This window comes from Eutrigla gurnardus (assembly GCF_963514095.1).
Source record: "Eutrigla gurnardus genome assembly, chromosome: 7".
Classification (NCBI taxonomy): Eukaryota; Metazoa; Chordata; class Actinopteri; order Perciformes; family Triglidae; genus Eutrigla; species Eutrigla gurnardus.
This window is the reverse complement of record NC_139921.1, coordinates 19,305,720-19,333,346: the sequence shown is the minus strand read 5'-3', so window position 1 is coordinate 19,333,346 and position 27,627 is coordinate 19,305,720. Positions and strand designations below refer to the sequence as shown.

Here is a 27,627-nt window from a genome sequence, read left to right as displayed (position 1 = left end):
GACTCATATTCTCAGTTTAATCTGAGTTAATCAGATGATGTGCAACATAAGAGCCTGCAAGCGTGTCCGAAGGCGAAATCACGGCGAAGTGTCACTCTTGATGGTCGGCTGTGTTATTAAGAATCAGACTTCTCCACATTGATTGTCTCATTTCAAGCCGCCTTTAATCTTTATTCAATCCACCGGCACTGAAATTAGGAGGCTCTCACTTTGAAATAGAAGGAGGGCGAAACAGGCGGCGTCAATGCTTTTCATTTTTATCTGCTCCAGTATTGAGTGTCTCCTTGTCACAAAAAAGATAACGGTTCAACAACAGAGTGAACAAACACGTTTATAGGGCTGCATCATTGCTTAAAGTCCACACATGAAAGAGTTCTCCAGTCAGTTTTACAGCACACAAACTCACCCACACTGCTGTTATCAAAGCCATTGTAAAGCTGACACACAAGTTCCCACCATTCATGAAACACATGACTCTCCCCTCAGAGTAATGATCACTAAATATACCTAAACTAGCATCACCTTTTTGTTTTTGAAAGAAAAATCGAAAATGGTCCTTTCTACAAATATCTTATCAATTCATCATTTAAGTAATTTTTTAAGTAATATTCTCTGGTTCCATCTTTTATTTTTATGGCAAATTGAATGTCTTTGAGTTCACGATTTTTAGTGGGACAAAACAGCATTCAAGGTGAACATTTCAATGTTTTCTGGCATTTTATAGACTACACAAATAATGGGGAGTAGAATGAGCAGATAAAGCAATAATTAAAATAACTGCTTTATATGTAACATTATTATTAAGATTTGATTTTAAAATATTAAAGTAGTCAACTAAGGTAGTTCAGAAAAAGGTGGTTTGTAAATAGATGCACACAAACATTAAGCCTGTCAAAATATATAAAAGAAACAAAGGCTGGAAGCAGTAGAAAAGGGTAAGCCTTGATTATATTATTCATTATTATCATAATAATGCTTGAACTTAAAATTAGAATAACTTGTGAAACCCAATGAAAGAATAAGTTTGGCCAGTCAAAATAATTAATTTCAGATAAGACCTTGGTGTTGTGGCAAACTTCCTACAGAGCAAATGTAGTGATGGGATTCTCTTTTTTACCTTTTATGCTGTGATTATTCTCTAATGAGAAGCACTTTGTAATCATTTTTTTTATTTGTAACAGTTGCATACTATTATGTTTGATTTCTTTCCATAATTCTTATTACTGCTCAAATGTTCATAATCAAGATCTAATTAATCCCTACTCACAGTGGGATTATCAAAAATTATAATTTTCTTTTTAAAGCAACATATTAAAAAAAAATGATTTCAAACCAGATCAATTACGAACTACAAGTTTGAAAGTTGGCTGCTTGTTTCTCATTTGACTGTGTGGGCTGAATTGAAAATGAAAGGGGCTGCCTTCTGTTAACAAACCTAATCACCAATAGCTCATCTCTGACATATTTATTGACTCGTGCTTCGATGAAGAACTGCTGCTTTTTATGGACATCTGTGGTTGTGTAAGAGACCTTTGAACACCTTGGACTGTGGGAACCTCTTGCAATAAAGAGGTGCTGAAACATTATCTTATCTCAGCCACCTTGAATAGTTTACATGTTTACCGTTAAGCATTCATTGCTCTGTAATTATCATACGACTCTTGGGTTTTTTTCCCTGTGGGAAAATTCTCATCGGCATGGACTCATATTGATGCCACACTAAAAAAATCCATGTAATTTTCAAAACGCAGAAAAGAATATTACTTTGAGCTGTTGGGATGCAATAAAACGATGTGATATCAAACCGTTTAATTGTTTGATTGTTTTCTTCATCACGTTACATAATACCCAGTGGCTTTATCCAACTTCTTACCTCCGTATTTCTTTCTTTAATAGGTAGGCACCTGGAAAAAAAAGCTGTGTTTAATGATTTCATTGTTTGGAGAGCTCAGGCAAGTTCTCTCCTTTGAATCCACTGATGTCATGACGGCTCAGAATACATTCCCAACATGTGTTGAAAGGCACTATAAAATTACATTGTTGGATTTAGTGTCCTTTCGCACACCATTACATACATTCTCAGAATGCAAATTGCTTTTATCATCCCCAGATGCTGTGAAACGTATGCAGAGCATATTCACATTCTGCGTAGAGAAATAGGATTTAACAAAAAAAGGTTGAAAAACACGCAAATATATTAAAATGACTAACTCGTGTCACATTCAAAGCGAATGACTTCATCTCATGCAGCGCGTGCACTTCATCTATCTGTGTAGGCCGAGTCCTGAGAAGCTGAGCCAGTTTGGAAATATTCCCCCGAAGCCAGCTACTTTGGATCTGAATACGGTGCCTGATATTTGGTATGTAATAAGGCAGCCTTTCCCTCTCAGTGAGCAGTGAGGGCCTGTCTTCCTGATAATACCATGCATGGATAACTGAGTGAGACGCCATCAGATACTGAAAGCAGCGGGCTTAAGGGAAATGAAATTTATTTGGAGGCAAGAGAGTGGGGACGGCGAGGAAAAAACGGCGAGGATAATTGAAACGGGGAGCGTTCAGTTGGGGAGAGAAATTGAGATGTTGTCACCAAGTCCTCCTTATCATCATCAGGACCACTGTGCAAAAGCAATTAAAGAGTCAAAAAGAATATCTGGAGTTATGCAGAATCCAAAGGAGCAGAACGCAAGCCAACAAGGTGCCATGTACACACACACACACACACACACACACACACACACACACACACACACACACACACCCCAGAAGAAGAAGAAGTAGAGGTTTATAATAACAGATTGTAATTATTTGTTCTTCCTGATATGTTTGAGTCTCCAATTTGAAATTACAATGCAAGCAAGAGCTTATTGCAGGCCCATTAAAGTCAGACAGAAATTAGGTTTTTGATGATCACGATTCTTGTCCAAAGCAAGGAAGTGTCTGATGCATATATATGTGTGTGTATATTCATATATTATACAAAAATACGACATGTTTCTTTTGCAGGTTTCAATGACTGATATTTGCATTCCATACAGCCCACAATGTGATTTCCCTTTCACAGTTAAAAATAACAATTGGCCGATTTGAAATATACCACATTGTGTAAAATGATGGCATATGCCGGTGCCAAGTTGCACTCACTGTGGTACCATATGAAAGACAGCGGGTGCAATTTTGTTTTTTTGTTTTGTTTTAGACAGAAATTATTGTATAGAAAAAACATAGAGCTTAAAAACTAAAATCCCACCCAGCGATCAGATTTTACTTTTTTTGTTATGTTATGTGAGAGTTCTGTGAGAACTGTCAGAAGTGGAGGCTATTTCATGATTCACCTTGGCTAAATAAATGATCACAAATGCAAATGCCTGGACAAGCACAGCAAATTTTCACTGTTTTTTTCCCCCTCCACTAACAAAGGGGAGCAATGACGAGGGTTTAACAATTTCGCATATTCCCATGTCTGATTTTCATAGATGTTCTGGCATACCTCAATAAGCTAAATCTTGTCATTTCCTTTCTCTAAATTGAATTTCTAAGGGGATTTAAATGGGCCAACTATGAATGATGCCATGGGCGAGAATGCTCAAATTACCAACAATGTGGAGAAAAATGGGTCTGAAAGCAGACAAGAGGCACCAGGGGGTTTGGAGATGTGGGTAGACTGATGCACTTTCACAGACAATTCATCAAAAGCCTCTTCTCCCCCCGTCCACCTAGGACCGGCCACTTCTTTCTCCTTCGCACTAGTTAAAACAACCTGTCTGATGATCCCTTCCTATTAGAGCAACAACAAAAAAATCTCCCTTTTAGTCGCACAGATTTTCTAACTTCAACTAAAAGCCTCATCGGGAAGAGACAGACCGGGGAGATAACGCCGCGCCGCTGAGAAATTAAAAAAGCGAAGAAAAAAAAAGAAAAGAAAGAACGCGAGAGATTTTGGTTAAAAACAACGGCAGGATAACAAAGAGAGAACTGGAACGACTAGCGACAGACAGAGAGAGAGAACAAGAACAAGGGAGCGAGTGAGAGGAGGAGAGCGGAGTGGTGGTGGCTCGGTGGGGGGGCCCATAGTAATGAACAGGTGGTGGGGGGAAGAGAAGGTTAAGCCTGTTTCTGTGGGTGTCGCTGGAACCCACCCCGTGCTGCGTGGACAGATGTGTGGACGGGCCGCTAGCTAGCTCTCCCTGTCTCTCCCTCCCCTCCCGCCTGGCCGGTGCTGCCAAAGCCCACTAGCCTGTGCTCAAAAACTCACTCATTTATCCGCCTTTGTTCTTTGTTATTTTTGGACTCGGACGCGGCAGCGAAAAAATTGCCTCTCTCCAAGGAGAATCACGTTCCCGTCTCCCCGTCTCGTTAGCTTCTGTCCGTGTACGACACACACGGAATGTGACATTTGGGAACGCTGTGATGTTTGGTTTTGTTGTTTCCGCGCGTCTTTGGATCTCGTCTGCCTGTGGCATATAGAAAGAAAGATTAGGAGTGTTAGTTGCTTCTGTTTGAAAAGCCAGGTGGCTAAGGGAGCCCCAGACAGGTACTATTCTAATGAACACACATGCTTATACTGTTGTTGCTTCAGGCCTGTTGACAACCAGAATGGAACAGGATGTTGTCACTCAGACCTTCCACTGGGTGTGTGTGTGTGAGAGTGAGTCGTTTGACTGAGGGCTGTATGTGACAGGTGTTTCCTTGTTTGTCTATCAGACTGGTTTTTAACATCGTCAGCTCACAGGCAATGATTTATAATTTATCAATGAGGGACCCGGTGTAGAGAGTGGAAGTTCAAACTCTCAAGACGGTCTAAGTAATCAAACTGTCATTTAGGTCTGAAGGCGTTTCAGAATGGGGGGGAGGTAGAAGTAAGAAACGCTGCAGAAAGGATGTTTGTGTGTGCCTTTCCGAGGTAGAAATCACCTGTGTTGGCACAGCAGAGGCTGTATTTTGTCAGTGCATAGAGATCTGGTCTGCACCTGTTGTCAGACACACACAAAAACACGCACACACACACACCAGATGAAAATCAGTTGACAGCATGGCCAGCTTCATCAGATGTGCCCACTCCTGTTCCGTTCATTAACGTCCAACCGAAGGCGGCTGGCCTGGGGCCTGCTGCGAGTCCCACTCGGCTACACAGCACCCCCGCAAAGCAAACACAGATAGGAAGACGGAGGGAGGCGGGCGCAGAGAAAGACATCGGAATAAAGTAAAGCAGCGAAAAAACGTTGAGATGATATTGTTTTAATAGGATATGCAAATGCAGCTGGCAAAACAAGAGCGCGATAGCGAGATAGACGCAGCTAAAACAACAAAAAAATAAAACAGCGTATTTTTTTTGCCCCGAAGATTGGCGAGCGCAGCCGTCGCCCTGGTTCGGGGGGGTCAGCTGGGAATTTTTGGATTGGCGTGCGCCTGTGTGACGCCCACGTGCTCTGCCCGTTCTCCCTGGGATGCCAGCACCACCTGCTTACATTGTGGATGGCAGCTTTGGTGCCCAGCAGGAGGGCTGGACGGACGGACTCACAGACAACATGTTTCGGCGAGTTTGTTTGGAAACCTGCGGCCGCCCAGCCAGAGGGAGGAGAAAACTTTGGGAGAGAGGGGTGAGAGGAAACAGACACAGAGAGGAGGATTTCTCCAGAGTTTGCCACATCGTCGCTCCATCGCGCTGGTAGTGAGACAGGCAGTGACCCGAAGTGTTCGGCGAGTCAGTTCTAGACGGAGAATTTCCTGTGGCTCCTTTTGAATCAGACGTGTGGGGACGACGGTGGCATTTAGCCACGGTGATGCACAGGTTTATAACGCCGTCACACCATATGAAATCATCTGTTAAGAGAGAAGCTGCTACTGCTTTGGCCCATACGCACACAGTTCAACACTTCGAGAATGAGAGAAAGAGGTGGTTTCCCAAATCCTCCCACTGAACACGAACCCTTTCTCCGCCATCGGCGCAGAGAGTCGGCACCCTGGCATGAATCATAACAAGTGATGCAAAACCTAAAAGAAATAAATATGACAATCATCGCCGGCATACCATCTACCCACCTCTACCTTCAGATATGAGTGAGCAAAGCGGGGGCAGGGATGGTAAGAATACACACACACACCGCACGCCTTTATTTTTATGAGTTATTGGAAAACTATTTGAGGTTTTTTTTCCGGTGGTAAGGGTGAAGAAGCTGTGGGCACGAGCGAGCGAGAGAAGCGGGCGGTGAGACCGGAGGGGAAACCACCTGCGGAGGAGAGGACAGCGCCGGGGCCGGACAAGATGAAAGAGCGAGGTTTTGATAACTTCCTTCAAAGCCCCTGCAGAAAAAGGGAAAAGCATCCCGGAAGACACACAAAAACCACACGCTCGCCATATCTAGAGGCAAGCATCCGGCGCCAGAGGAGTTTCTGAGAAGGCACTCTGAGGTTTTTTTTTCTTCTTTTTTCTTTTTTTACTCCACATCATTCTTCTCTCTAACGCAACAAGATGTTTCTTTTGTTCTTGAAACAAATCCCAGACAGGAAGCCGAGAGCACGAGACGGAGATAAACTAGTTTCCTTCTTTCTGAGGTGTCGAAGGTTTTATAGCGCTCCTACGCAATGTCACAGCAACCCTCGGCAATATATTTTAGTTCTGAAAGAGGAGGATGTTGTCGATGAACTGGCTTGACCTTCTCAGTCATTTAGCTCTTCACCTCTGCAGTATCAGCACAGGTCTTCACTGAGGGAATCGTCTGAACATTTTTAATTAAGGCCGGGGAAAAAAGTAGAGGTACTTCAAAATGCCCTTCGTAGCACAAACGCATCCTTGATATTTATGCGCAGCCACGACAGGCCTAATCAATCATTAATATTCAACTGGTCGTACCCTCCTCAAGCTCATTGCATGCAGACGCACACACACACATTCACACGGAGCAGAAAGGTCAAAACACTGTCATCCGTACTGAAGACGTCGGTTAAATATGAAAGATGGTACGCTCTTATCCCGCCTCTCAAATTCAATTTGATTTGCATGAATGTGTAGGAGCCATATACTGTATACGGCCAATAAGAGTTAAAGGTCAAATGGAAAAAATAATATATAATAATACTTAGAAATATACTTACATGTATGCAATACATTTTGGATGAGATGGATTTTAGTAAATCAGTTTCTCTGATATATTAATATTTTGAGCACTTCACTTTCCTCCAAAACCAGGTTGTTCAATGTTTACAATTTACATATATACTCATTTAAATCTAACACATTACTGTGTAGTACCTAACAATGACAGAAAAACAAATGATGTAATAGTTTGATAATTGAATGCAAAGGTAATAACTCATATCTTGTTAACTTGCTGCCAATAGCAAGTGTTTCTGGTTGTCATGGATCCAAGCTGCTGTCGACACTCTGAGGGCGGAGCTCGAAACTTTCTCATCTTCCCTCTCCGTCCCCGAGGCACAACGTCAAATCATGGGAAATAAAGTAAAAGGAGAAGAAGGAAAAAAAAAGGAAATTAATCAAATAAATGAAAATCAATGGTGAAAGTGAGACAGCGAAAGTGGTCACATCACAGAAGACGGCAGGAAGTCTTCCTCCAGTCAATCATAACCATCGGCCTACTCGGCTTCCTGCGCCGCAAATCTCATTTGCTGCCTCTGCTCCCTCGCTGGTGTGACTATAAAAAGGGGGATGTGGGGATAATGTGCATTATTACTTTTATCCAATGCAAGTGAGGCGGGCCAATAATTGCGCAATGTTGGGGGTTTTATTGTTCCCAGCTGCTGCGATCATTACTAAACGTCAAGGAGATGCAACATTTCCTGTCAACTTAACGACAGTAATCACTTCCCTCTCCCTGCGCTTCCTCTCCCCTCACTCCGCGGAATACTCCGCCACCCGGCCCAGCCCTGCGAGGTGCGGAGATGAGGCTTCTTCATCATCTTTATTGGATTCCTCCTCCAAACCAAATCATGGTAAACACACACTGCATCATTTTCCCATATTTTCTCATATAGACTGACTGCCTGACTGCAGCTGCTGGAATTATTGGCTAATAATAAACTTCTCCGTCCGTTCTCAGAAATGTGCCTGAGTGAGTTACTGAACCGCACTCCGACGCTTACTTTTAAATGCAACAACAACACAAAAAAAAACCCGGGTAACAAGTTGCCTCTCTTTCTCTCGCTCGCTTCCCCCTCCTCCTTGCCTTTTCCCTGTGTGTCTGTCAGGCAGGTGAATGCCCTGCAGACAACACACCAACAGGCTGACTTTATTTTCTGAAGGTGTTTCTGGGTTGGCGGAAGCTTCACAGTTATCACAGCTGAAGTGAGAGAGTGAGAGGGAAAAGATCTGAAGGGAGACTGGGAGGTTGCGGCAGGTGGCACGTTAAGGTTGCACAGTGAACTGTTTTGATGAAGAAAGAAGAAAAACCGGAGTGTTTTTTTTACCATTAGGGAATGATTTCGTCTTAGGTGAGCTGCTAAGATAGTTTTCCTGTAGGCTGAACAGACTTTTTATTTGTCTGTTTGGTGCAATCCATAATTTAGGAAGGCTTTCTGTTCAGCATCGTTAAACTGTTCAGTTTTAGAAAAGTTTTTACAGAAAGCAGTGTGTTGTGGCGCACCTCTGGAATATATTTTTATATATATCGGGGCCTTTTTTTTATTACAGAAACTGCATCTGACTATAATAAATCATCTCACCTCAGGCCCACTCATGCAGCTCATGTCAGGTGGATGCACAAGTGACCGAAGATCGACACCAATGACGCCCACCTACTCCTGAAAGTGCTGACAATCTGCTGCCATCTCCGTCACATCTGGGCTGCTGCAGATCCTTCACCGGCACAGTGCATCGTACCATACGCCGGAAAACAACGGCGAGTCAATTACGCAGATGTCATCTCCGAAGGTGAACACATGTTTAAAAAAATATCCCAGACAAACGCACGTCTCATTTGTTTGCCTTATGGTACAGACAAAAAAAAAAACACTCCTCCGCCTTCCTGCCTCCCAGTCCGCTCGATGTGTGTTCTCATTCGAAAAACTTCGCCTTGGCTTTTGATCTGAGCCGCGGATGGCACTCCTGCCTGCTGCCCTGCGCCCAACACCCACATATGGGGTGTAAAGAGAATTATTCATTGTTTTCACCACACAACAAAAAAGTGTTTGAGCTCAAAGAGCAGCTGCCTTCACATAGTTAATTTAACATTGCTGGGGCTGCTGCAAAGCCGTACTGATGATCTCCTGTTCATTGCCATTCCATGATAGTGGTGCGCTTATTAAAAATAGATGGTGGTGAATTCAGATCAACATGCAGCTGTGCCATTTGGCTGTATACGAAAGAATTCAAACAAGCCACGCCGTCGCCAATTAAATCAAGTGTGGCGACTCGATTAGTTTGCAATTGTACATAAAAGGGACTCGACTCATTATTGTTTCTTTTAATCTCTTTTACCATAACAATTTATTTTAGGAATCTAATAGCTTCCTGATCATTGCCTGGAAAGGTAACTTTTTTTTTTTTTATTACATTTTCATTAACTGTCATCGTTTAACTAAAATGCCTAGACATGCTCCAATTGGCTCATTTTCTTTCTTTGTTTTGACAAAACAACTATGTGAATGAGTCACTTTGAGCAGTTTTCACTATTTTGTGTTATTTTATAAAAAAAAGAATGAATTTATTCATCAAGAAAATAAAAATGTTTAACTTCATTATTAAAAATCAGCAAAAAATGTGTCTGTGTGTAACTGTAAATAGTGTAAAAAGTGTACAATTTGACAAATACGAAAAAAAAATCAAATTAAACATGGATTTAAATGGATTTAGCAGTTCAGTTCTTCACTCTGGATATCAACAATGGCAAACAAACTCTGCCCATCAGTGTAAAAACAACATAATTCCCCCGTTCCTCCTTAAAAACTCATATAAATGAGTGGGTACTGGTATTTCACTTTAATCTACAACACATTGCACAGTGGAAATTGTAAGGATAATACAGGGCCGATAAGATAAAGCATGACCAAATACAACTTACTAACATATTGCTGCATCAAGTAAAGAGACAGAGGACTCTGCCTCTCTTCTCCGGGGGAACGGGAACACAGTTTGTGCTAATCGAGACGGGACAGAGCGTAGCCGCTCCTGTGCCAGATCTCCTCATGCACCACTGATTGCAGTGACTTGGACTAGCCCTCCACTATTGAGTCCCAACTCACCGCCCAGTGCTCAGTGCCCGCTGCCACTAGCCCATTACTCGCTGCCCGGTGCCCAGCGGTGGCTTGACCCCCAGTCCCGCAGGCTTTCACCCAGCACCGAGGAAAAGCCCCGTGCCAACCGTTAATGATGTGCGGTGGTGTGCACCATCAGCTGCGAGAAGTGATCAACCAACTTCACAATAACAGTGATGCACACGGTACAGGGAGCCAGTCGGGATTGACAATCAGGTTTCCCGACGAAGACGGAATACTAAACTGAAACGTTTGCCGCCATAAAACACACCTCGCAGGATTTATAAATGAAAAGTAATATTATAAAGACAAGTTTGCCGTCATTTTGTCCAACTGTCACAATAACACAATTCTTTTCCGATCGGTGCGATAATTGCGCAGCACTGTCAGCTGGAACGGCAACCCAGCCGTGACTTCAGTCCATCACAGAGAACAGTCAGTCGCTCAAGCTGTCAGAAAGTTTGCTGGTACACAATCCCAGCGAGGCAGCATCTTGTAACTTCACGTCTTATTCTGTTCCCGTGCCAAGCTCCTTCCCGAGCCAAACTAGGAAATGAGACTCTCTCTGAACCTGGTAGACTGAACAGAATGTGAGAATTGACAGGTATGGCAGCGTCTGCCAAACCGCGAGGCTTCCTGCCTCTGCCATCCCATCGCACTCAGGATCAATCTCCATGACTCACTGAGCTCATATCCACACGCCGTTTCCCATCAGCCGGGGAAGTTAATGTACAGGTTAATTATCCAGGCAACTCTGTTTGGAGGAAAAACAGAAGCCGAGCCAAGAGTGGTTTGTTAGGCCAGCATTGTTGTTGTCATGCGTGATATTTCTCAACTTACCACTCCTTTCCGCTCGCGATAAATCAGTCAATAAAGAAATGCCAGAAAAGCAAGTAGCATTTTTGCGAGGCTGGTGACTTGATGGCCTGGACAAATGGAGGCAGATGTTGTAAAATCACTCAGCCGCCGCTTATAAGTCGACAGTAAACACCAACAAATCAGCAGCCAAATATTGCCTGTGTAGAGAATGTAATTTGTCATCTTCATCATATAGAAGCCACTGCACTCAAAAGACTCCTGAGAAATTACCATTTCATGATTCACAAATCAATTTCCACACACACTATGAGACCTCTATTGTCTTCATCCATCTCCATCCTACGCTCCGTGTCACATAACCGTCAAGCATTGTGCGATCACCAAGAGAGGATACAGACACTTCCATCTTCATTTCTGTCAAAACTATAGGACGAACAGCGCCGTTTTTAAGTTTCCCCGTTTGCAATTTCCAACTCGCTTGCTCTTCCCCCCCCCCCTCGTCTCTACTTTGCCCTCTTTGACCTGCTCTGCTCCACCGTTCCTTCAGCGCTGGGCCCGATCACAGCTCAGTGCTTCACAAAGCATTAGCCTGTAGATGAAAGGGGTTCTACAGTAGGATTAGGGAACTGTTGTACATGCCCCAATGATTGAGGAATGCTCTCCTGCTCCCACTCAAGGACAGGCTCAAACCATCCGGGGCTCCAGTATGTATGGAGCAAAAGAGACGGCGCTCTCAGATGTGGACAGCGGTGAGAGGGTCTTACCGTAAGCCTCATGTGAAAATATTCACATGCATGAACTTTGAGCATAACTGCCTATCCTGCATCATTACCAAAAGATTCTGATGATGGCGCGTCGTCTACATCAGCGTGCAGGGTGGCTGAATTCTTGACATGGCTATCCTCACCTTACCTTGAAGCTACGATTAATATCAATGGGCTCCTGAGCCTGAGCAGCCAAAGCCTCATTAAGATGCAAACACAAGAGTATGCTAATTTTACCCTACATCCTAGAGAAGTAAGAAGACAACAAAAAAAGGGGGCTTCATTAAAAAAGACCATGCATTATTCAGGGAGCAGCAGGCCAGAGGAATGGCTTAAGGCCAATTATCCACTGCTGGAATCTTCCCCTGGCTGCTCTGTCCTCTCATCTCTTTATATTATGTTAGGATATATTATATCTTTATTTATATATTTAAAGAAATATGAAGAGAATGCAAATAAAGTAAGGTAGTCAGGGTTACATGGTAGCCTGGGGGCCTGATGCGTGACCCATTTCCAGTCACAGCAGGACTCCTAATAACAGTCTACTCAGGCCGGGATGTACACGCGCACACACACACGCGCGCACACACACACACACACACACACACACACACACACACACACACACACACACACACACACACGCACACACACACACACACAGATAATGATGAAGAGACGAGAGCATAGAACAGTGATGTGGATAATGCTTTTTCTCCAAACACACTATCTAATGCTATAATTGTATCTCCCACTGACGTTAAAGACCTCTTTCGTAAGGGGGATGTCCGTGCTGCAGAAAGCAGTCTTATTCAACCTCCCAAGTCATCCGACTATCATTTAAAATCTTGCAAACTTCCCCTTTTATTACCATGCAAGTGTGTGCATCCATATTTGTCCACCCTCTGGACAGGCCTCATGTTCCTGTAACTGGTTGCAGACAGTCATACAGGGTCACATATTAATACTCTTTGGATTATGAATCATGATTGAACCGGTTTAGAATGGAAAACTCAATAATAACATTTGAATAATGATTGAACCGGTTTGAATAACACATTTCTCTCGGGTGGCGGGGCTAGTTTTTGTACATTTTGTTTATTTGTTTGTTTGTTTATTGGCTGGGTGTTCACACAATTAGCCAAGATCAGAGGTCAATATCCGGGGAGACAGGTAAATGTGTGTATGCACTGCATATTAAAAGGTATGTACAACCCGGGTAGAAGAAGGGACAACAAAGCAGCGCAGCAGGAAATTCCCTCATTCAAAAAAAAAAAAAAAAGAGGTTTATTTTGTAACTGGTAGGATTTCACTTATAGAACTAACTGTGTTGGCAAATGGGATGTGTTACTGGGCGAGTTCAAACGGACAGGAAGTGGAAGAGAAACAGGAAGGAGGAGAGTCGGCGGCTAATGGACGTCATTGCCAGATCAGATCGCACAGCTGCTGCGACGCGATTTATTAACACTGGAACATAGGGAAGTGTGTGTGTGTCGAGGGGGAGAGAGAGGAAGTCATGTGGCAACAGCCTGCCCTTCTGTCAGTCATCCTGTCACAAGACTCGCACAGTGTGTCCCATTGTGGTTGTGTGTTTGCGTCGGGGCGCGGTGTGGACGTTTAAATGAATCTGCATGCATCAATCCGAAGCTGTTTTCCAGCCGTCTCCTTCACTTTAGGCAGATTCTTCCAGTGTATCCAGTCGCATTTAATTGTCCCAGCAGGACCATGTGTGCGTGTGCATGTGCGTGTGTGTGTGTGCTGGGCCTGGGCCTGCTCCTGGTCCTGCTCAGTAATGAAAGAAGACAGTGCATCAGCAACAGAACCCCAGACCTGCCTGCTGCGTTGGAGATGTATGGGGTGACCGGGCGTCTGAACCCTGTTTCACACGCAAACACGCGCACACGTGCTCGCCTTGTAGCTCGTTCACACAAGCAAACACCCGAGGGACAGCCAGGGAAGGGCAGATGAGGACATCTATCTCACTCGAGGTTATCCTGCCTATGACCAGCCCAAGCATCCACCCCTTCACGTATGTCTCCATCCACCTGCTATTATGCACATGTCTAATAAGTAGTAACATTCTTTATCAATGAATAATAATGTTGCATGGATCTTGTTATGAAAGGTAAGGACAACATGCCTCCATCAAAGTGAATTATCCATAGCAAGAATGAAAGGGTGAGATATGAGGGATACCTGACCTAAGGATGTGGAAATCAGGCTGAACTACGGGAAGTCAACGATCTGCAGCACTGGTAGTAGGCCTGAATGAGTAATGGTGAATTGGAGCGGTTAGTACTGTGTGTGTATATAGTTTGGAATAGTATAGAACAGAACGTTTCACTATCACTATTCACTATCAGTTCGTTGATGTGATGCTTGAATTATAGGTAAGTAATATGTCCAAATATGGAATGGGAAAGGAGAGTAATAATGAAAGGAGAAAGGAGAGTATAATGCTGTTACGGACATAAGATATCTTAATGGAAACGCTCTCTCTGCTGACTTTTTGGGAAATTCGCTTAAAGACTGCAGCCCTTGAATGGAAACAGAGCTTCTGTCTCTCTCTCACACGGACACACACTAATGGGGCTGTGTACCAACCAGCACAGTCGTACTAATTGACTGGGCAGGGGGGTCCAGAGCGTGAGCTTCTGCCAAATCCTGGTAGACCTCAGAGGCATGTAAACGTCAGCGGTGTCCCTGCCACCACCCCCGAAAGACTCAATACACACAAGGAGACTGTACACCTGGCAGCATGGCGTTTGTACACACACACACACACACACACAAACACACTCACGGATATTTTCTGTACTGAGGAAGAGGATAATGCGCAGGTTGAAATAACTGTCATACATTTAAATACTGTATCTGAATTACATTAGACTGATGTAATGCACACTGTCACATAAAAGCCAGGTTAACTAAAATGCGTCCCAACCTCCAGGCTGCTTTAACTTCAATTAGTCCTCCGAGATCACCGGCATCCTGGATTCACAGATAAAACTGAGCGGGAGAGAGAATTCCAGCTCCCATCCTCCCTTCCAGGCAATTTTCAGCCAAAATCTGGACTGACGATTAAGTAGGATTATGTGCTCTATAGCGAGGTTTTTTGCGACAACCATGTCCTGTGCTCAAATCCTGTGAGAGGGTGTGAGTGTGCATGTGTACATACGTGTGTGTGTGTGTGTGATAGAGAGAGGGAGAGCGAGAGAGAGACACTGAGAGGAAGGGAGAGCAGAGGAGAGCGAGCTTTTGTTCCAACTGAGCCCCTAATTAGCCAGGCTAATTGAGCTGTTAATTGATCTGTTGTCTTAATTAAACATCTCCTGACGCTTCTTTGCTCCTTGTAGTTAGGAATCTGAGGGATATGTGTGTGTATGCGTGTGTGTGTGTGTGTGTGTGTGTGTGTGTGTGTGTGTGTGTGTGTGTGTGTGTGTGCAGGAGCATGGAACACAGAGGTAGCTCGCCCAAAAACAGATGATGATAATCTGAGTGGGCTGATGACTCCATTAGACACTTTGGCTTGTTTTAGTTTGGGGCTAAAGCAGTCTTTATAGATTTGTATGGGGTTATTTTAGCAGCGGAATGCATTTAAAGTACAATCAGATTACATTAATCTATGCAAGATGTACTCTGATAGAGCTGCCAATTTCAAGGAAATCCGTTGACTGACAGGCGAGAACTTTAATCACTTACTCGGATCTGATCCTATGGTTAAAAAAAAAAAAAAAAAAGACCCATCGGTTTCTTTGTGTGATGTTAGCTCACCTTTATCATTTACATCTGGGAGAGGGTAAGAAAAAAGAAATTTCCCTGCATTAAAATCACGGTATTAAAGTGTCACACTATCTTGATAGAGAAACCGCACTGAGGAGGCACAGAGGAAAAGATGTGTTCAGTGAACCACTATCACTTTCATTTAATGCCTTTCAAGCTCTAATTGCTCCGGAAATCAACGGAAGTTGATGCAAAACTGCAAGTTCATCTAAGTTCCACAATTATTAATCTATTTTGAACAAATGTGAACTTAAGTTAATGCTAAATATTGTGTTATGTTTTATGTAACAGGACCTGATACTACTAAAGCTCCAGTAGAAATGTCACACTTCTTTGATATCGCAGCTTGTAAAGCTTTTCATATATTTTGTAATATGATCTTTTTTTAATTCTCCTAAACAAAACCCCACACATGCCCATTTTTTCGCTTCCCCATTCACCCTTTCACCGCACAGTTCCCATCTGCCATTATCCTCCATCCTCCTCCTTTTGCCCTCATCCCTTTTTCCACTCTACTCCTCGTTTCCTGCATCCATCTCTGAGGAGAACAGGAGTCGGGAAGCTGTCAGGTGGTCATTTCCTTTCATTTCAGGACACACAGGGATATGCTAATACCTGGAGCATACTGTGTGCTGTATGCGCTTGTGTAGGTGTGTCCACATGTGTGTGTGTGTGTGTTTGTCCGTATCCAGGGGGACGACTCAAAGCGGAGACGCTAACTTTATCACCTGCTTGGAGGGGCAGTGGCAGATGGCGCTTCGGGGAGCTTGCGACACCGGTGTTTCCGAGCCGACTGGGGAGCACATGAAAGGCAGGCTTTGCCGCCATGCGGCGAGCGGGTGCCGGCGAGGATGTGATGAAGCAAGACCAGTGACATGAAGAAAGGAGGAAAGGAGGAAGAGGAGGAGGAGGGCATCAAGAAATTCTCATATAGGCTGAGAGAATGATTAAATGAGTATGGTAATGGTTAACCGGCACAGAGAGATTTTGTCTTCTTGGGAATGTCGCACAGATTAACTGAAGCGCTGTGACTGAGCTGACCCTTGAACTCAGTGGGAGGAGTACAAACTTGGGTGAAGATATGCTCGGATTCATTTGGGATATGTTGTTAAACACTTTTGCAAAACTTTTGATTCTGCACGTCTCCAGGACCTCAACAAAAAGCTTTAGTGACAATAAAAATAAAAAGTGATTTCTTAACCTTCATACTTTCTAAAAGACAAATATATGGTCACACATTTTTGTAGGAACCAGGAGCTACTGGCTACCATTCCCTTTCTGCTGTAATCAATGTGCCTTTGCCTTCGCCTGGGCTTTCAATAATCAAACAAGCCAAGCACATCATGGCAGATGTCACCTCCATACTCTGTAGACTATTAAAGAGGTTACCATGGCAGCACAGGGTTGTCAGACACTAGCTGTAACCACTGTATGTCATGTTGAAGACATTTAGATGTGTGAACCATGCGAAACGATTAGAAAGACTATTTGAATGGACGACTTATGACCACTACAGACATTTGGATATGCTTTAAAAGTCTTCTTAACATGTAAAGACACATTACTTTACGGGCCACAACTGGAAACCTCTGTGGCTGCAGTGGTTGTTGTGGTTGTAACATGGCCAGTGGTTTTAGGACCTCTGGCTCCCCAGAGATCCTTGCAACTCCTCGCTAACCTCTAACATTATGTTTAGAAACTGGACTCGAATTACAGACACCAGAGGAAATCCATTTGAACTCAGATAGTCGAGTGCACAGAAGTTGTCCGAGCACCGCGACGCTCCACATACAGCATCTCCACTGACAGCGTTTCAATCTTAATTGAATCTTTGTCAGGTCATAAAAAAACGCCAGATCTAGCTGGATGATTTAGAACTTCCCCCCCTTGTGTCGTGCCCCAAGCCAATAGGATTTACCATCAGAGAGGGAAGTGCAATACATCAACTTCCACATCAGCACAAGGGGAAGACTGCACGGGGGCCTGCTGGTGCGATGTTACACGTCTGCACGCAGCAGAACTGCAAACAGTAACGCTCACACCGCACTGTTTATGATAGATGCGACCACAAGTGAAACTCTCAGCCTTCTGGTGTTCATCTCGGGTGTTAAAGATAGCAAAATGTCAAAGCGTCAGTAATATTTCTTCATGTCAGGATATGGACAGTTAGCGTCCGAGCTACTTATTCACTACCGCAATGTGTGAAAAGTGAAAAAAAAAAAAAAACAGCAACGGGCCAAGTGTCGAAGCTTGATATCAGCTGTCCTCTCGTGTTAGGGCAGGAAGGTTCATGCTCAGGCATTCTTCACACTTAATGTAAACAGATTAGCTTGGCAGAGGATCCAAGTGTACTCCTCTGGAACACATTACGCATGTCAAAATAAGGCTCGCTAAAAGGTTTTCCAGGTTTTCCGCTCTTGTGCGATAGCGTGGCTGTGCCGGCGGGAGTCGGAAAGAGCAAAACAAAGATTAGATTAGAAAGGAGGCAGGGACGGCATTAAATAGAACACTGATTGATCAATATATTAAGGGGTGATGTCACTGGAAGTTCACTCACAAGTATCTGGGGTGTGACCCAAAGCGAACGGGGATGAGCGAGTGTGACCCAGATCAGTTTCAGGGTAAAAGCTGTTATGTCTTGTAGGTGTATAGTATAGGCGATGTTTAGTCTGCCATAGGTTTGTGTCCAGTCAGTGTCCGGGCCAGGAGTGATGGAGTCGGTCCATGCAGGGACCACATGGCCGGCTGCAACCGGTGTGTGTGGGTGGGAGGAGGCGGAGTAAACAGGAAGTCATTATTACACTTCCTGCAGCTGCTTTACACCTACTAACCACACGGACCGACTGGAATAAATGCAGTAATTAACTCAATATTAACAGGTGTTCCTCTTCACAAGCGCAAACACACGTGTTTTTTTCTGCAGGGAACTATTTCGGAGTTCGGAGAATTAAAAGAGGAACTATCCAAAATGACATCCAATCGCTCAGATGAGCCACTGAACTAAGAATGGGTGAGTCCATGACACAACAGAACAGAAGGAAACAAGTCCAAAATGAGTGTGCGTATGTGGGTGGAGTGTCTCTGTGTGTGTGTGTGTGTGTGTGTGTGTGTGTGTGTGTGTGTGTGTGTGTGTGTGTGTGTGTGTGTGTGTGTGTGTGTGTGTATGCGTTCATGGCGGTCTGCCCGTATGCGTCTGCTTGTGATTGAGTCAGGGTGCATTTCTCTGTTTTAGGGAAGTTTTGACAGCCTGCCGTCTTTGTTCTAAAGTTCAGACAGGGAAGCAGATGGCTCTTCTCAGTGTGACTTAGCAAGCTAGCTAGCCGCGGAGCGCGACTTCACCGCCTCTGGTGGTGCCACCGATATTGCCGCACACTGCAGAAAGCGACGGGCCGGCTATAGATTGAGCCACACTTGACTCCGAGTGAAGAAGTGAACATGATGTGCATAAAGTGAATGGGAAATGTCGTTAAATACATATGTAAATTATTTGTATTGAGGGTTAACACCATTATCCGGCAAAAATGCCATCAATATTGGACAGGTATTGACTCAACCACACCTATTTTTTTTACAGCCAGTGTCATTGGAATTAGCAACTCCACCAGAGTCCCACCCTATTGTTACAGACTTAATTATATCAGAAATCTTTCCAGATTTATTGGGTCACATTTATGGGCTTGTTCCCAACTCTAAACGCGCTGCTTTATCGACATAATCAAACGCAAATTTAACTAACCAGACATTTCTCCTGCTTGTAAATGCTCTCTCTTTAAAACAAAGCCTGCTTGAGGTTGTTCTCTTTTAATGCTACTCCTGTGAGCCACATGACTCTGATCAGCTGATTCAACCCCGCCTTCCCACACAATGTTTCCAAATAAAAACGCCCCACCACAAAAGTCCAGATCTCAAATCCCACTCCTTATTTGAAAAACCACAAACTTTACCTCCAGTGGCAATATTCTCCCCCCCTCCTTTTACTTCTCCCCTTCTCGCGCTTCACAAGACGTTTGGTCTTTAATGTATTTCAGAGAACATCTGCTAACTATCACTGAACCTCATGGGATTTCCATTTAGCCCAGTTAATTACTCTATCAAGCCAGGTTCATTATCATATTCCTCCTCTTAAAAAATGCACCCGACACGGTGCCACTGTGTGTGTAGGTGTAAGGGGCGAGTGTGCACCCAGACATGTGCACATGCTGCTGTAAGTGTATGTTCATGGCTCCGTCTTAAACACATTCCTAATTGCAAGTGGTTCAGCCATAATAGTCGCGTTAATGAACCAGAGCCGTCTATAGGAGCCGGCTCTGGAAGTCAAGTAGGGAATCTGTTAGTTTGCCTCTCCGGGGAGGACGGTGAGCCGGTATTAATCTTGATGAACAACAGCCCCTTCGACTTGTGCTTGTCTGCATCGTTCCCTACAGAGGTTAGTCCAGGTGACTGATGGCGCAGCCCCTCCATCTCAAAGGAGTAGTATGTGGAGCGCTTCATTTGAAAATGAGACACCCGCTGTTTAAAAAATGTGACACTCGCTCTTAAAAAAAAAAAATGCGTTTGGCTTGACGGTTACATTCATTCACTCTTTAAGTGATTAGTCCACATATGTGCCAACAGGGAGCCTGTGCCAGCATGCAAGACACACCGCGGACAGGCCACGAGTCCACTGCAGCACTACTGACCAAAATGACCTTAAAATATTATTGATGTTTCCCACAAAACCTTTACTACTTCCAAAAAATCGCGTTTTAGAAAGTACAAAACCAGCAGGGTGTGTAGCTGAACAAATGAGGAGACGTTTCTCACACGGAAGGTCAAAATTCTCCTTCAGGGATCAATAGACAATTAAAAACAACCAAAAAATAATAATACATCAAGGAAGCACTGTCCCAATATGGATACCGAACGCATTAAAAATGACACTTTATAACGACTTCGCTGGCGTATCATTTATAAAGTGCTTTCAAGTGAGTGACTATTGTTTTGCTTTTAGAGGTCACAGGATTTAAAGCATCGCCAGCTGTTCTGCTAAACAACCATCAAAGCAAAAACAATCACAGATCCATCTTCTATAATGTATGAGCTGGAAGGCTTGGCAGGATCAGTGGAGTCATCGAAGAGTAAAAGGTTACTCGTTGAAAAACAAGCTTTGACCCCAAGTATCTACGGAGAGAATCAGTCGAGTTGGCCTTAAATGCAAAATAAGATTCAACTGATGTAGACCAGGCGATACCAAAATCGTCATAATTAAGTATTAATGATTTATAACATTTCACAGTAAAACGATTTATTAGAGACAGGATAATATTCTGCATTATGATGTTTTTTTCTGTTGCTAGGACACTGTCTGGAATAATGATTGTACTGATATTAATGTAAAAGTGAATACATCTGTAGGGTTTTATTATGGTTTGGGTTTTTTTCATTTTTTAAAAGGTCTATAACAAACATATAACCGTCACATTTACCTTTAAATCCATTTCCATCATACAAATATTCTGTGAACGTCCCTGTATTTGTATTACATTTGTATAGAGTTTTCACTTCATCATCTACAGCATCAATCATTCATCTCGTTGTGATTGTGAACTCAGCGCCCACTCCGAGAGGCTTCCCGGCGCATAAAGATCGGCTTGCCTATATGAGGCTCTATACGGCGGTGGGTGTTCGCCGAGTGCAGAGCAGTGAATTCTACCCTTTGATGAGATTAGTTGAGTGGTGTACTTGAAATAACCTTTCATGCGCTGCCATTATTGTATTAATCTATTCTAAAACAATTTGGTTGAATTAATTAGGCCCTACATATTTCAGCAATGCTCACAGGCTGCCTGGAAACAGATGGCTCCGAGGGCAAGCCACTCTCCAACGGATGTGTATGAGGAGTGGAACGGGAGGGAAGAGGAATAGGAATGACGGAGAAACGGGAAGAAGAAACGGTGGTGTCAAAAAGGAATGAATAAGGATGCGTCATCAATACCTCCGTATTGTGTACCTGACAGACAGGCGGAGGAGAAAATGAGTCAAAGGGAGAGTAATAAGGGAAAGTGGCTCGGGGTCTCAGGTCCTAATGCCTATCAGTTCCTCTGCAGCTGACAGGAGATTGGTAGCTTAACAACAGTTGGGCAAAGAAGGCTATTATCTCAATCCTACAGTGTTCTGGATGGGTTCAACCTTGAACAGCTTGTAGATGATGAGCCTATCCATATGGTGTTTAAATCGCTCAGCGTTTCCTAAGCCATTAACCTTCAGGACACCTCGCACTTGTCCTCCACTTTGACTGACAGCTCTGTGTAAAATTCAATTTAATCACAAAAAAAGAAAATCCATTTTGCGTATTTCACGTCACCCCGTCGATTTATCTGAATCACAGGTTGGAAAGCACTGGTAGAATTTCTTACCCCCCCTATGCTCACTCAAAAGGCCAAATCTCCCTTTCAAAGGGAATTGCAACAGTGCAAAGTGGTGAGGACAGTCAAGATGTTTTACAGACTGTGGCATGTAGATTTAAGAGCAGAGGAGCTTGAGTGCTGAAACGCTGAGGCGTTTACAAGCCGCTGCCACTTCATGAAGGACAAGTTAATGGGTAGCAGAGGGGAGGAGGATCATAATGGACTTTGTGGCCCGGGTCCAGCCGAGTCTTGACTTTTTAACAGGAATCTCAACCTTGCCCTCAGAAAGGAAGGACAACAAAGGAGGGAAAGTGAGAGCTAAGGGGGAGGGAGGAAGTAATGAAGAGGCGGAGAGACAGTAAGAAAGATGATACAGAGGTTCGGGGTTAGCTAATGTTGCCACGGGAGTGCTCGGCTCGATCCAAGTCCACGTCAACTCTGGTTTCAGGGTTTCGGTAATGGACATCAAACCTCTGGCACTCTCTCCAGAGCCAGGGAAATTAAAAGTTTTCCAACTCCCGACTTGGCAGGAGCTGCGGGAAAGCGATACCTTTCACCTGAAAGAGGAGGAGGAGGAGGAAGACGTTGCAGTGAGAGTGATGTCACTGGCAGCGTTGTCTCGAGCCATTTCAGAATCCGATTCAACTGCGACAAGAAGTGAAACACGAGGCTGTGACATGCCAGCATCAATCTCGCTGTGCGTTGTGTTTCTATGACACGAGCTGATAAACTACAAATTACTAGATCACATTACCCTAACTGCCCCCTCTTTTCTTTGGAAGTTTGGCAGGCTGTGGCGGTGTCTCCACTCTCCCCGCATCACTAGCGTTTAAACTAATATGGACGTCCTGCTGCCCGACACAAGTCAGGCAGCGCGATCCCCCTGCGCCTGCTTTTATTACCTTGTTGACACCAGCTGCTAGTTTTAAGCACTTTTAAATGCTGAGGCTCAAATCACAGAATTAATGCCGTTATTCCTGCCCAGCTTTCTTTTTGGCAGTGCTTTTAAGCCCCAGACTTAACAACAAGCCTGGGTTTTATGCATTCAGACAGCTGGTGGGAATAACGCAGTTGCCAGTGGTATAAAACACTGTGTGTGTGTGTGTGTGTGTGTGTGTGTGTGTGTGTGTGTGTGTGTGTGTGTGTGTGTGTGTAGAAATGTGGCCGGCGTGTGCCTCCGTGTGTGGGAGGGCATCTGAATATTAAAAACTGTCTTTTAAAAAGTTGCTTGTCCGCCGTCCAAATATGAAAAAATTGCACATTTGTCATATCGGTCAGTCTTTGTAAGCGAGGATTCATCTCCCGTGCTCAATATTTGGCATTAATAAAAGGTGATTAAAAATGTGGTGGAAATGTGACATACTGGAATACCAAATGTTGCGGATCCCTCCTTCCTCTTCACCAGTTTGACACACAACTTCCACTCTCTCCACACTGGCACGCTTCACTACTACGCCTGTGTGAAGTCACTCGCACCTCTCACACACACACACACACACACTGGTGAAGTGTGCATTCCCGTGTGACCCCCCCTACACACACACACAAACTTCCCCTCACTTCACACACACAAACGAAGCAATGCCATCTAGCAGCTGTACCTCTCCTTATGTGCAGAGAGTGTTGATCCCAGTTCTTCGCTCACACACAGTGAACATATGTCAGTCAGAAAAAAAAGGCAGACTCCGTATTCCTCCCTCTGAATAAAAAGTTTGCTTCCCTTCTTAATACGCCACTTCCAAAAGTCTCCTCAGACTCCTGTAAAGACCCTAAGCGATACGCCGGGGTGACCTTGCCGCGTCTGTGTGCCGCGTGCGCGCGTTCCAATGTGTAAGTGTGCACGTGCGTGTGATTACAAAGGGAGGATCTGAGACGCCTTAGGTAAAACAAATACAGACTCTGATAGATGCCAGCAGCACCTGTCTGATTTACATTTCCTAATTGCAAATGAATTACCAAAGAAACATTTCACCAGCAGTGACAGGCGACGCGACACAGAAGACGAGCTCTACCTGAAGGAGAGGGTGTTCTCGCACAAGTTTCTCGGATGCATAGGGAGCTTCCGCATAAGCCGGCAGCCTCCCCTGAAGTCTGTTTGAATGTATGTAGGAATGCAAATGTAGTGTGTACATACATTGGCAACTGTGGAGTTTATGCAAACTTTGACTGTGGAATGCAGATAGAAAAGAGACTATCGGCACAATGTTTGTATACAAAACAGCTCCTTCTACCATTTAACTGACAAGTTGCAATATTCTTTTTTTCCTGAGGCTCGTGGTATTCATGTCCTTCGCCTATAATGTCATTTTAAACATTTATGCATCGACGCATTGCCTTCATTTTATAAGGCCGATTTGCTTAGCCAGACATACAGACAGAGACTCCTCCAGTTTAAGTTAGATTCAATCAATAATAAAATAAACGATACATACAGTTACTTATATACATATACATAGAGAGACTTTGGTTTAATAGTAACGTGCAGACTCGGTGGTTTAGTCATACGCAAAAGAAACCAAACATCCGCCTTTATGATTGTGGTTTCTTAACAATCAGAAATTATGACTGGGGAATGTAACTTAACAGTCTGACACCAAATTTATTATCAGTTTATTACCACATAAGGCAAGGATAAGCATGAAATAATCACAACTGACACTATTGTCTTGTATTTTTTCTGAAATATAACTTAAAGGACTAATCAATTATAAATATACTTGAGTAATTGCCAGTTGACCGACTTTATCAACTAATATTTTCAGCTGTAATTAAGACACACCAAGAGTGTAGTTATAGTATTAGTTTGGACAACTAAAACTAACAACCAGTGATTATAATAAAAAAAACAATCTTTTCACTGTTTTTTATAGAGAATGATTAATAAATTGTAAAACAAAATCGAAAGAAAAAATAAAGAAAAAGAAACTAACTAACTAAGGAAAAGAAACTAACTGAATAAAAAACACCTCATTTGCACCTGTATTCATATGTTAAAAGAAGCAGACAAGAATAATAATTATGTAATAAAAATTAAACAGAAAAAAAGCAAAACAAAAGGTAGGAATTTATGTTGTGTAGTAACTGCATGATGACTCCACCTAAACTCTTAATTCATCAGGTTTCATCACCTCCCCACTCAGCTGCCACATCAGGTGAGAAACCATCCTGAGGGTCCAAAACAAGTCCAACTGGTTCCTCAAGGTCCCCTTGCTGTAACTTCAGGACAACAGCAAACAACACCTGTCCTGATGAAGTCATGCTCTCAAGGGTATCCCATACACACCTGAAGATATATTCATCTCCTTCTTCTTCACCTCTCCCTTCCCTACCTGAAACCAAACACTTCCTGTTCCCACCAACCTTTCCAAATACACCTCAAATTTAACTCTATTTACTCTAAAATGCACATTATTATTTTGTCATCCTTACATTTGAACTGTGCAGGCCCAGACTACCGCCAGGTCCACCTCTCTGACAAATGGCCAAACAATCAGAAGATTTTTGTCATTCCGCTAAAGATAGAGCAGGAAATGACAAATCACCCAAGATAAAACATGAAGGAGAGGAATGCAAGTCAAAAGGCTCAGGTGACACAGGTGGATGTGGATGGTAGTTGTGTATGTACATGCACAGACATCCACAGTGCTTTGTGCATATATCCATACAGGTCATAAGAACAGAGGGCTCGAAAGCAGAAAAAAGGCCCATTTTAACTCCTCTTATCCAAACTTTTCCCTGTTTCTGCCATCAGAGTCGGGCCGCAGTCGTGAGCCGGTGATTCAGGAGCACGGCGCTGTCACCGCCGAGCACAAAGACAGCGCACACACACGGACACACGCGCAGCCCGAGCAGCGGGAAACAAGAGAGGAGCAGCTGTGAGTTGCACTCATCAGTTCAGATTGAGGGAGAAACAGGCAGGCTGGTAAACAGACACAGATGTACGGAGCGGGAGCAGAACAGAGAGCGGGAGAAGGAGGAAGGTCACCCTTTCACAATGGGAAGGTAGCGACAAAGTCAACACCACTTGCTGCGTGACTAAAGCTACCGTAAAAAAAAAAAAAGAAAGGGAAAACAGGATGGCGAGAAGTGGCCAACCTTAATTGTTTGTCATTGTTGGGTAAGAGCTTGTTCTATCAATTTGGTGAAAACATTACTTTCAAGTGTATAGCTAACAACTGAAAGGTCAAATTGCATCATCCCAGAGCCACACTGATGAGCAATAACCAAACGATCTTCACTGACGAAGAGAGAACCCGAGGAAAGTCTCCGGCCAGGACCTTCTCATGTGACGCACGCACACAAACACGGCTTTGTCAGCAACTGTTGCCTCCCCTGAGGGTGACACCCCACCTGGGAGCTCAATCCTGTCAATGCTCACTATCTCAGTTTCCCTTTCAGTCTAGTGTGTTCTCTCTTGTTACACTCATTCCCAGAGCCCCCCCCCCCCCCTTGCCTAGGGTCAGTATTTACCCCAGTCACAGCTCCAGATACTTTAGAAGGGAGCAGCAAGGTGGTGTAATGAGCATTCTTTAACAAAAATGAGAGAATGTCCTTATTGGGATTAAGACAGGGCGGAGGGGAGGATGCAAAATGACACCTACCTGTCGGTTTTGGCAGAGAAAGGATGATTCAAGTCTTTTGTTGAGACCTGAGGTACAAAGTAAGAGGTAGAGAACTTCATTAACAATCAATGAAATAATGATTAAACTACTTTAGAAAGAGCATTTTTAATGAGCTTTTCATATACCTTCATCACAGGACACGCTGTGTTTTTCCCCCCTTGAATAGCTGATGAGTCCACGTTTGCCAGGATCTTCTGTATCAGAATAAAGCACAGTAGGTCAGAGGACTATTATGCATTTCTGTATGTAATTTCAATCCTTCTTTGACTCTCTCTCTCTCTCCCCCTCTCAGTGGTCTCCCCCCTGACTTTCCATAAGAAAAAAAACACTGCCATGTTTTCATAGAAAGCAAGATGCTCTGGACTGAACTCCATGAACCGCCACCCACATTCCCCCTTTTGTGTTTTCTCTAAATCATACTCTTCCACCAAACTATGTGGTGTACCATCATGTAACCCTTTACTATAAGACAATAAATCTGGTCAAGCTGTTTCCTTTTACTTTTACACATATTCTGATTGTTTTCTCCCCCACACAACACAACAACTTAATGTTCATCGCCCTGCTTCTTTTATCTAGAACACCTTAACTCTTGCTTTCCATGTTTGCACCTTTTTTTCTTTTTCCACTTCCAGCGCTATAGTTATAAATAGTTACAAACTGTTGCAAATACTTCCACCAAAGGCTTACTGATCCTAGCCTCCAGGCTCCAGTAATGTCTAACCAGTCTGAGGTAAACATTTACCTGCGGAGCTGATCAGACATTAATGACTGATCACCACCTGGAGCTAAACCATTCTCCGGTTCCTGACTTAACATGCTAATAAGTTGTCCAGGTGTGTGTGTGTGTGTGTGTGTGTGTGTGTGTGTGTGAGAGAGAGAGCAAACACACAAGCTGGGGTGTTTGTAGCCTGCAGGAGGCAGAAGTGAAAGACCACCAACTGAACAACGAACCAGGTGGTGAAATCAAAGAGAAGACAAGTCGGTCCAGCAACTGTTATCCTCAAACACCTAAATTAAAACTTCAGGGGGTTGAATCTGTACTCT

The 27,627-nt window shown here is 43.7% G+C and overlaps 1 long non-coding RNA gene across 1 annotated transcript in view; it reads right to left on the bottom strand.

Moving 5' to 3' along the window:
* Positions 1 to 26,842, bottom strand: part of LOC311016373 — a 125,842-nt gene extending 99,000 nt beyond the window's left edge. The window contains exons 1-2 of the long non-coding RNA XR_014597478.1: positions 26,706 to 26,842; positions 26,560 to 26,606 (exon numbers count right to left, since the gene is read on the bottom strand). This is a non-coding gene — a long non-coding RNA (uncharacterized lncRNA). The remainder of the gene's footprint in view (positions 1 to 26,559; positions 26,607 to 26,705) is intronic.
* Between the last annotated feature and the right edge of the window lie 785 nt (positions 26,843 to 27,627).